This window comes from Cryptotermes secundus, unplaced genomic scaffold (genome assembly GCF_002891405.2).
Source record: "Cryptotermes secundus unplaced genomic scaffold, Csec_1.0 scaffold423, whole genome shotgun sequence".
Taxonomy (NCBI): domain Eukaryota; kingdom Metazoa; phylum Arthropoda; class Insecta; order Blattodea; family Kalotermitidae; genus Cryptotermes; species Cryptotermes secundus.
Window position 1 is genome coordinate 402,953 of NW_019731985.1, and position 9,933 is coordinate 412,885.

General features: G+C 41.4%; 1 long non-coding RNA gene across 2 annotated transcripts in view; it reads left to right on the forward strand.

Annotated features, from left to right (window-relative positions):
• The window catches only part of LOC111867429, a 15,178-nt gene extending 6,745 nt beyond the window's left edge, over window positions 1-8,433 (forward strand). The window contains exons 3-4 of one of the 2 annotated variants that reach the window (XR_002843348.2): window positions 6,080-6,216; window positions 8,178-8,433. This is a non-coding gene — a long non-coding RNA (uncharacterized LOC111867429). Of the gene's footprint in view, window positions 1-6,079; window positions 7,293-8,177 lie in introns of those variants that run through there. The other variant, XR_002843347.2, reaches the window with a different exon arrangement.
• Window positions 8,434-9,933: the final 1,500 nt, after the last annotated feature.

The following is a 9,933-nucleotide window of genomic DNA, read 5'->3' on the forward strand; positions in this document are numbered from 1 at the left end:
CAGCAGACATAACAAGGTAACAAGCACATTGTGATGCCTTTCCTCAAAATTCTTCGTGTCCGGGATCATGGCATGTTTACATCATTCACAGGTGGGCTGTGTATAATTAACGTATTTGCTGCCAGCCTCTCGGTGACTAATTTAAATGCCCAGCTCTGGGTTTTTAATTGTCATGGTACTTTTAATATATTCTTGACCAGCAAAATCTGGGAACACNTTTGTTGTGTACTGCGCAAACACAGCATCGCCTAGAAGGCTGCTTCCCCTTGGCATGTTCACTCTTCACAATTTTCATAAAAACTGAGGTTGTGAACTCTTTAACTTTGCCATAATCAGCATATTCCTCATGAATCACTAGTCTGGGTGGAAACATGTTCACTGTCTGTGGCCACAATTTTTTGTTTGCCCCTGCCACACTCCCTATCAGAGTCACTGTCACTTCAATGTATCACTTAGAATTCAACCAATATACTGAACATAAAAACGGTCAGTATTAACTTTGCCATAATCAGCATATTCCTCATGAATCACCAGTCTGGGTGGAAACATGTTCACTGTCTGTGGCCACAATTTTTGTTCACCCCTGCCACACTCACTATCAGAGTCACTATCACACTTATCGGAGAAGGAGTCAGATATTTCTTGTTCTTCAAGAAAACGCTTGGACCTCAACCTCTTCCGACCTTGATCCATTTTGCACTAGTAACTTCCTGCCTGGTGCATGCAGCTGGAAGATGAACAAAGGCATTTTCTTTTGGAGTGGGAAAGGAAAACAGTTGGGTCATAAGCAACAGGGTCATGTTACTGACTACGAAGCAAACATTCAAGAGGTCTATCACACGCCAGTTCAAGGTATCGTGTGTTTCAGCATAACATGTCATAAAATCATAATAATATTACACCTGTCTGCAAAGTGTTAAACATGGCAACATAGGATTGGTCACGGTTCTCAAATAAGATGCACAAGAATTCAGTAGAGAAATGTTCATTTAAGGCACAGTCTATTAGGGTCCTGAAAGATTGGACCATGCAGGTTTTGATATGTTTGTGTTTCACATGTGACCATACAGATTTAAATTTCACAGGTTTGTGTTTAAACAGTTTCATTAAAAGGAGATGGAATTCTTTGCTGTGACACAGCTTGTAAAAATGGCTGCAACTCTTGCCATAATTAGAGCAGAGAGCCCATCCTGTGTGTGGTCAGTCCACAGAACCATTTGAGTGTAGGTTCCCATGAAGTGTCACATAGGCCTGTCTCACACTCATCAGAGTTGATCTTTGAATGTGAATTACTCGGTACAAAATGTCACTAATTTTCAGGAAAATGTGTTCCTAGTCGCATGCAGCCTCATTCCCCAAAAAGTTTTGGTGGTATACAAAGTAATCATGACATATTTTGTAAGATTCTCATGTATCAGCTCTGCCCCATAGAAATACTGTATTATTATTATGAACATAGTCAACATTACGGTCTTCTGTGATGCAACATTTTGAAGTTACAGGTGCTGTCATGGCATTAGCTTGGAGAGACTGAAGTACTCTGTGAAAGGTCTGAACTCAGCATAGCCAGTCTCTGTGCTGAGGTTTCAGCCTAGGACCTCCCAGATACAAAACTGGAGTGCTGCCTACTTGGCTGCAGTATTTTTTGTGTATTGGGATGAAACACAAAAATGGGAATGTTTGGTGTTGCCCAGTCTGAGAAAAGGATGCAGATCATAAGGGAAAGGGTGCCATATGTGCCGATAGACTTGTAAAAATTTTTTGAGTTGAGTGAAGAAGTAACAAGTGATGAACATATTTCACTCGTGCATACTCTTGCCCAGATATTTGTAACCCTCCGTTGCATGTGAGAATTGTATGGGGCCATTGCATGGGGGCGACAGTGGGTGGATAGAGAGAAATGGCAGCTGGGAGTGGGAAGAATTTCAATAATTAGATTGCGCTTAGAAAATGAATGTACAGATGTTCTGTTCCTTTGGTATTGTTACTGTCCTCCCTTTATCCTATGTTTGTGCTCCACTTATCACCGTCCTCCCTCTTCTCGTGGATGTCGAGAAGTTAGGTGGGAAGGGAGGAGAATTGTGATTGTTGGAGCTGGTACGCAAGAGCAGGTAAAGACAGGAGTATCTGGGTTCTGTTCGGTAATTTGTAGAGCTGAGCTCATATCCCGGGTCTTACGGGTCTGGCTCGGGCAGGGCAGGAAGAACCTTTCTCTACAATCACACACACACCTCTTTAGACCGTTGCACTTAGTAATCATATGATTCCCTCCCGCTCACTGAATACAAGTGAATTTATTAGGACACTTAATTTGAACTTTACTTATAGTACTTTTCAAAAGGGCCGTAGTTGTAAATTTTGTGTCTGACTTTGCCGAAAGTTGTATGAAGACTCCTCAAGGTGGAATGCCTTCTCTCTCTGAATCCTGAGGTCCACGAACCCCAGACTCCAAGAGAAATCCACTCCTCCACTTCTGCCATTGGTTAAGTTTTCAAACTAGGAGGTTCCCTAAATTTTGAATTCCCAATCATGTTGCTTTGCTATGTGATTCTGGCAGATGCTGACCTGACGCTAAGGTTGACAGCCCCTTGATGCATTACGATCAGGGTATGAGGCTCCGGCCGTCCCACTTCTAAGTTATCGCTGTCCCAAGCTGTCAGCTGTCAAATTCTCAAAGACTTTCCGACTTTGCTGAAACTGCCAGAATTTCAGGAAAGTACCAGATGTTACTTCCTGTCCACATAGCAAAACTTGAACTATGTTCCTTCCGCGTGTAAGAGCTGGCTATCTGCCAGATCTCTTTGTTTGTAATTTTGTAATCTTAACTTAATACTGATTTAATTAACACACAACAGTCCTCCAATCAGAATGAACGGTTACAGTATTTAGTTTACATCAGCAATCGCCAGCTGTTTTTGGGTGATTGGCGCTAGGAGAAACTTAAGAATTTACAGCTGAAACCATACATATCTTCCAAAAGAAATGGGAACTGAACTAACAAGATTATAAATAGCTTTTCATCTTGTGTTCTCACACCAGGACATTTCCCGGAATGTTTTGGCACACACCATCTTGCAGAAACACATGACATTTAGATTGTAATGGGTTCTGACGATGGTCTACCACAGTCAGGATTACTGGGTTTGGAACTATACATTGTGCAGTATTCTAAAGAACATTAAAGCACACAGAGTTTTGGAAACTTGGTCCCTTCCATCCTCAGATGAAGGGGTGGGAAGCATCTGCTCTGTTGTTGGGTCCTTATAACTTTTATGGATTTGTTTTGTTGAAATAAACTTAATTGTAAACTTTTATGGGTTTTGACCTGCAGAAGTGAGGGTACTAGTAATTCAGGACTTAGATTGTGGTCCTGTGCACTGTGAACCTGGTAGCGTGGTGCATGGGAATCCATGTTTTGGGGGTGCATACTGTCTCCATCTACTTTCACCTGGAAGATGGAAGCAGTGTATTGCTTGTGAAATGCTGGGAGCTGCCTGCCAGGCCACAGAAGACCAAAGTGCTAGTCTTCCCTGCTGTGAAAACCTGAAATCTCATACAGTCTGTTTCTTATTCATTCAGCTACTGTGCACCAACTCACATTTTACAGTCATGCAGCTTCTGTGGTATGTTCGCGTAGGTAGTCCGTGGTATTTCCGTTTGTTGGTGTGAAACAGTTTGGCCCTGACTAAATTTTAATGATGTCTGGTGGAAGTAATGTTGTCACAGCTGTGACCATTCAACCCTAACAACTGCAGTTGAAACACAGATATGCAAACAAAAAATAACAGAGTGCAACTGCTGTGTTTGAAGTACAGCTTATGAAACCGCAGGACAAACAAACGCATTATCCATCTTCAGGATCTTAGCCAAGTCCATCAGAAGCTGATAGAAGTGAAGTCCCATGGTTTGGAGCAAAATGTTGTGGCTGACTTTGACGTTACTTGGCATTACTTCCAGTATGCTGTAGTGTGTGCACTGTCTCCATGGCACGGCATGGATCAGCAGGATCTCGGACTTGTAGGATCACCAGTGAGCAGTGAGCTGGAAAGGACTTGGAAGGAAGTGACCATGGCCTGTTCCAAGTACTGTCATGGTGTTTGCCTGGTGGGACTGAGGAGAGCCATTGCCCTGGCCAAGATTGTAACAGAGGAACCCCTAAATATACATCTCGGGCATTACCACTACACCATTGTGCAGCCATGTCAGTGACAGGTCCTGCATCCAGTCTGCTGTATACTGAAACTGTCATCCTTAACATGGCAAAATTAAGAGGACCCTGTCCCTTTTAGCTTAGCAAAACATATGATTAATTTTCATATTATTCCCATAGTGATTAGGCAGTTGGTCTCTGTAATGCAGACATGGTGTGTTTTCTTTGAGATAAGAACTGAACTTTTAAATATCATAATTAGGTGGACTTCAGGCTTCAGAGGGTTAAATTTTCAGCTCTAATTGTGTCAGGGTGCATTGAATGAAAATTGTGGCAAAGGGTTGATTAAACTGAAGACATTCACCCACTAGAATCTGCAGTTGGAGACTGAAGGAGGAATCTAAGTCAGGCAGACAGCAAACCTGTAGGTGGTGCATTTTAAAGTGTGGTAAACCACTGGACACAGCACTTGATTATTAGTTTATGAAGGGAGTCTTCAAGTTTGCATGGGACTGAGTATGCGATGATTTGTGTTTTAAGTTAACAGTCGTACAGAAAAATGTTGGAATTATTATAGCCTTGCTGCTGATTTGATGTAAGTTGCCATTCTGAATGCTTTTCATATGATGTGCCCCTTGGTCTCAGAGTGAAACTTAACCTGCCCCTTTTCCATGGAAACTTCATTTCTGTCTCAAGCTACATGTTGTCATGCATTATAAATACAGGGTAAAGAGAGTACAGACTCGTGGGTTGTAATGCCATGTAGTTTGCAGAAAGTCCAATGTTTTGCAGGAATGTAATGCCTTCATCAGGGTTGAAGCCATGCAAGAAGCCATCAGAAGCACTGTTGCCTGCTTCTGGTTGTGTGTGACAGTGTGTGAAGTAACTTACCTGCACTTTGTGAGGCCTCACTGATCCTGTGAGTGAGTGTACATGTATCCCTGATTAGAACATCTGCTGTAAGACATAGGGACTTAACATTCTGCTGTTTTTATAAATAGGAGGGGGTACCCAAAAGATACCAAACTTATTTTTTTTTTAACTTATTTATTCAAATTTTAAGCACAAACCTTCAATCCCCTTCAAAGTACTCTCCACTTACACTAATACACTTGTCTAGTCTTTTATTCCATTTTTCAAAACATTGTCTAAATTCATCTTTTGAGATGCTTGACAGCGCCTCCGTCGTTTTTTCCTTCACCTCAGCAACATCAGCAAAACGCTTTCCTTTCATGTCTCTTTTCATTCGAGGAAACAAAAAAAAGTTTTGATCATTTCGGGACTCTTCTTTCAAAGCACAGCATGCTTCCACGCGACCTTGTTTTTGTTCAGCAGTCAGCAGTCATGGCACGAATTTCGCAGCCACCCTTTTCATTCCAAAATCTTCTGTCAGAATTCGCTGAACTGAGCTCCAAGTCACTCCCGACAGCTCCACAATTTCTTCAATGGTCTGTCGTCGATCTTCCTTGATTTCACGAATTTTTTCAACATTTTCATGTGTTCGGGCCGTGGAAGGACGACCAGAACGAGGTTTGTCATCAATTGACATTTCACCATTATTTAAATGGGAAAACCACTCAAACACTTGAGTTTTCCCCATAGCATCGTCCTTGTACACCATTTTTAACATTTCAAGAGTTTTTGTTCCACTTTTCCCGAGCAAAAAGCAGAATTTCACCACCGCACGCTGTTCACGAAAATCAGCCATTGCAAAAACGGGAATCACACAAAACAGTTGTCACTATAAACTCTGCCGAAACTAGTCCTTACCTTCAGAAGCAACGGTAGTCGGCTTATCGACTCAGGAATGTTAGCTCTATGCACTCATAGCCGCAAAACGCGGTACTACAAAAGCTCTGCCCACAAAAAAATTAGTTCGGTTTCTTTTGGGTACCCCATCGTATACTTGTGAAATGCATCTGTTTGCAGACTGAGGCTGGTTCACCTAGAAGCAGTGGAGATCATGTTGAAACTGCGTGAAGTCAAGTGGAGGATCTCCATCACTGTCTGTGAGAACACTTCGGGCTAGCAACACAGGGAGTATTGCTACTGAGAGCTGTAATGAGGTAACCAGCTGACTTTGATGTCTTTTTGTCAGTTGGGGGGGGGTGGAGTTGCGAACATTTTTATCAAGACCAAACTCATTGACTGGGGAAGGATTGAACACAGGACAGTCTAGTTTCCATTGGTGTAGGAAGTCTAATGGTAGAATATCCCTTTGACATTTCAGCCCAGCTGAACACTGTGTTGAAAACAGAAACATTGGCTGGATTTGTCAGTAGTCTCGAAGAAATGAACTTTGTGGGTTGGAAGAGAGGAATATGCATTTAGGGAAGGGGGGGGGAGGGGACAGTTTGGGGCCACATATATATTGGAAATAGATGTTACAGAATCTTTGGGGTCCCCCTACATGTCAGATTTTTATCTTTGTAGCTCTTCAGGAAGTTATAAAAAGTATGTATGTGGCACAATATTGGGTGAAAATGATGAATCTTAAATCTTGTTTTGTTTTGGGTTCCCCCCCCCCTCCAAAATTACACTTCTTGACATAAAGGTACACTTCTCTGAGCAATTATTCTTGGTAGGAGTTTTCAGATCGTTCAGTGATGACAGTTATAGGAACTTTTACAAGCTGTGTCTTGCCAAAAAACGTTTCTTTCAAAATGTGAGTTCCGGCTATGAAGCAATTCAAAGGCATAGGGGGCTAAAATTTGACAGTTTCATTCATTCCAACAGGGTGCACAAGCTTATCAAATTTTGCTGTAACATGAAAGTTGCACTTTAGTATGCCCAGTTATCATGGAATGAAGAACTTATAAGGTAGACATTTGAGACGACAATGGTTGCAGTGTTTATAGTGGATGAGTCCTCCATTGTAATTTGTGGCCAGATAATAACAGTCACATCTGATGGGGATGCAGTTTGCATAATGACAAAATGTTGAACACCCACTGAATTGCTGTACGAGTGCTTGCTGTTTCCTGTCTTGTAGCTTCCTTCACTCCCACCGGTTGCAAGAGGCAGTGATGCAGAAATAATATGTGCACAGACTGGTGAGGAAAACGTAAAACACTTGGGATCTGTTGTTCCCATATGCAGACTGCTACAGTATATGTCAAAGAATGTAATAAGTAAAGATATACAGTAGAACTTGGTTATAACGTCATCAAAGGGACCTAAAAATAGTGTCGTTATAAACGAATGTCGTTGTAACCGAAATGGGCACTTCCACAGTAGCCTTATGTTAGTCACGTAAAAATCTACCAAAAACCGAGTTAAAATGTTGCATTTTTTAGTGAAATACGTAGTTAAGTACAGACTAACGTAACATTAACGTGGAATTGCCCAAATGTGTAATATCAAAGACATATTACAGCGCTTTTCACTGACAATACACACCGCACTAATACTGTATATTAAAGGTAGGCCTACTCACCAAATTACAGTAGATTACATCAATTGTTGTGCCTTACTGTACCTAGATACGAGTACAGTAATCAGTTATCTTCATCTGTTTCCTGTTACTTGCCCAGTACACACTTTCTAAATTACGTTCAATGTCCATATCAGAGAAATTCAGGAATGAAAATGACGTTACATACGAGGTTGATGCATTTGTGCATGTCGTACTAAGCAAGGTATAAAAACAGTTGCTTTATGAGGAATTAGTTCGTACCATTGAATATTTGACGCAATAGACAAGGTGTCGCAGAAACCGATGTTGCTATAACCAAGTTTTACTGTATAACACTCAGCATGTGACCTTAACAAGTTTGTGGCAGAATGCTGCTGACAGTGGATTGGTATGAAGCCGCATGACAGGATGGGCAAGGGCCTACATATATGAGGGGTGAAGTGATTAGTGGTTTATGCTCTGTGAGTCATGCAAGTCCAGTTGCTCTTGACACAAGTGCAGAGTATGCATATTACACGTGCAAGAGACAGATCAGAACATTCAGGGCCCTATAAATTATTTTCCTACTACTGTTTTTTTTTTTTTTTTTTTTTTTTTTNTTTTTTTTTGCAGGATGAAATGTGTAAGATTTGAGGTTATCACAACAGTGAATGGAGATCACAGTCTTCTGGCATGTGACATCATGTGGTGTGGTATATACCAAACTGCAATGTTACCAGGACCCTGGAGGAAGCTGCTGCCTGCATCTTCAGGTTTCTCAGATATGTAGCTACCAGACTACGTGGCAGCACATCGTGGAAGGAAACCTGTTTTGTTAGAATATTAGCCATAAGGATGAATGTTTCAAATGAAGCTCATTGTATTGTGATTTGTGTTTTATATTATGCACCATTGTTTCCTGCACTCTCAACAATAGAACTTATCCTAAATCACGTTCTTCCCCATACATCGGTACAGTGGGAGCATTCATATCCCCAGAAACGCCTGTACAGATGGAAATATGTTGCTCCATTGCAAGTACCAGTGCCAATAGTAGAGAGTATGGTAATTAGAAATGTATGTTTAGTCTAGTGACTTTTCAAGTGCATTTGTGGTAGCACTGTATTTACAGTGATGTTCACCGCTCTTATTGTTTCTGGCATGCAATCTCGTAATGTTAGGTGAAAGGAGCTCAATTCTTTGTCACAATTGTAAATACAGGAGCACCACACAATCCACTGGAAAAGTCACTAGATGAAACTTACATTTCAAATTGCCCGCCATACTCTATGCAATGGCGTTGGCACTTGAGGGAGTATGCACCCTCCAGTATCATCAGAAGCTGAACCAAGCAACGGGCAAGAGTAGGAAAGCATCAGACAAATATGGGCGACGTCAAATTTATCATACAGTTCCGGAATAATATAATTCGTACTGCTACTCATGGTCTAGTGGTTAAGACACTGTACCAGTAAACCAGAGTACGATAGTTCGAGACCTCCAGTTGCCTGGTAGTAGAAAGGACTTAAAAATATTTTATTTTTCCTAAAATTTGGAAGCAGCATGATTAATCAGTCAGTTCCAAATTATTTACAGTATGAGAGCTTCGTGGTCTAGTGGATAAGACACTGGGCCAGCAAACCAGACTTCAGCAGTTCGAATCCACCCGGATCCATAAGACAGCAATAATTATGAAAGAATAATTGGGGAGTTACGAGATTAGGGGGATAGGTGGCAGGAAGAGCAAGAAAATTTTATGTACGAGAGGAAAAAATATATACTATCATTTTGTTAAAATTAGTATTCCTGTACCTCCAGCAAAGAAAAAAAAAGTTTAGCACGCCAATTGATAATACAAAAAATTGCCGATATATGGCGAGAGCATTGACTTGGCCAAATCTTAGTACGAATACTACTAGCACAGGACGAATTTTCAGCCGCAACCCCCGTAACTGCGATTTGACGACAGATGGCACGGCCTTCGAATTGTAGTACAGGAATCGGCCACGAGAGGGCGGGTTGGCAACATTAAAAATTAGACAAGTAGCGAAGACAGCCACATCTTATAGTTCAACCTTTGGCCACCAGATCGCGGAGGCCATGAATTATCGGTAAGACATATTCAGATGACTGCGTGCTCATGCATTACTCAGTACAGAACACTCTGGCAAATTTCACTGCCTACGGATTCACGAAATCCCAGTACCTGGCATAAGATGGCTTCAGCGTGCGAAACTACTTCGTAATAAGATATTTTTTAAAACATATCATCGGTTTTTCTTAATATAGTACACTCACTGCCTGCAAGATGGCGTGCAGATACAATTTCCGCCATTAAAACTGGTACCCAAACCCCATTCGACCAAAACTTTGTGAAATTTTGCCCGCT